The sequence below is a fragment of the Mus caroli genome, chromosome 9, assembly GCF_900094665.2.
Source record: "Mus caroli chromosome 9, CAROLI_EIJ_v1.1, whole genome shotgun sequence".
Classification (NCBI taxonomy): domain Eukaryota; kingdom Metazoa; phylum Chordata; class Mammalia; order Rodentia; family Muridae; genus Mus; species Mus caroli.
Genome location: NC_034578.1, coordinates 116,558,543 through 116,559,706, shown reverse-complemented (window position 1 = coordinate 116,559,706; position 1,164 = coordinate 116,558,543). Strand labels below are relative to the sequence as shown.

Below are 1,164 nucleotides of genomic sequence, written 5' to 3'. Positions count from 1 at the left end.
CTTCTTCTTCTTCTTCTTCTTCTTCTTCTTCTTCTTCCTCTTCCTCTTCCTCTTCCTCTTCCTCTTCCTCTTCCTCTTCCTCTTCTTCTTCCTCCTCCTCCTCCTCCTCCTCCTCCTCTTCCTCTTCCTCTTCCCCTTCCTTTTCCTCCTTCTCCTCCCCTTCCTCCTCTTACTCCTTTTTTTTTTTGGTCCCTGTCTAGCCCCAGCTAGTCTTGGCATTGGGGACCGCTCTGAGGTGTGATCATTAGGCACCTCAGGGGCAGAGCATTAAAACAAAAGAAGACAAAGCTATCAGACCCTCCCTCTCTTAGCAGCCACCGCGTGTCGGCCTCACACATCAGTCCTGTGGTTGTCTGGCTGGAGCTCCCAGAGGCCTTGTGCTTGCTGTCTTAAGTCTCTCTGTCTGTTTTTGCAGGGCAGTGTGAGACACTCTGCTTGAATCTGTCGCTTTAAGACTTAAATTTGTCTTGTTTACTTTATGATTGTTTCGTGTCAGTCACAGGATTGAGATGTGTTACACTGGGGTGTTACCTGAGGTAGATGGCAATTAAAAAATAAACAGGAAACTGGAATGGAGTTGAGTCGGTACTTGTGTCCCACACATGAAGCCGTGGGCTCCATCCCCAGCCCCGCATCATCCAGTGTGGTGATGTCTTCCTGCACTCCAGCATTTGTGGGGTAAAGGCAGGAGGGTCAAAAGTTCACAGCTATCCTCAGCTACATAGTGAGCTTCAGATCCTCAAAATAGAAAAAACAAAACCTCCCAAAGCAAGAACCATGCCCGACAACAGTAATTTAATATTGAGTTTATATGGTCATTTTGAGTTAATTTTCTCAACATTTTTCTTCATCTACATATGCACTTAGTCCTAGTCAAAAGGCTGAGAAATGATCTGCCCATATCTTAAAATTAGGGCCATACATATATTTGTTATTAAAATGTGTATTTGTTTAATGGGTTGGTTTTGTTGTGATCTCATTATGTAGCCCAGGCTAGCCTGGAACGCAGAGCTCTGCCTGCTGCTGCCTCTTGAGTACGGGGATTAAACGTATGCACCATCATGCCTATTTTTTTTTTTTTTTTCGAGACAGGGTTTCTCTGTGTAGCCCTGGCTGTCCTGGCACTCACTTTGTAGACCAGGCTGGCCTCGAACTCAGAAATCC

At 45.6% G+C, this 1,164-nt stretch overlaps 1 protein-coding gene across 3 annotated transcripts in view; it reads left to right on the top strand.

The window, feature by feature from the left end:
* The window catches only part of Ulk4 (unc-51 like kinase 4), a 283,269-nt gene that overhangs the window by 89,665 nt on the left and 192,440 nt on the right, over window positions 1–1,164 (top strand). The window lies entirely within an intron of this gene.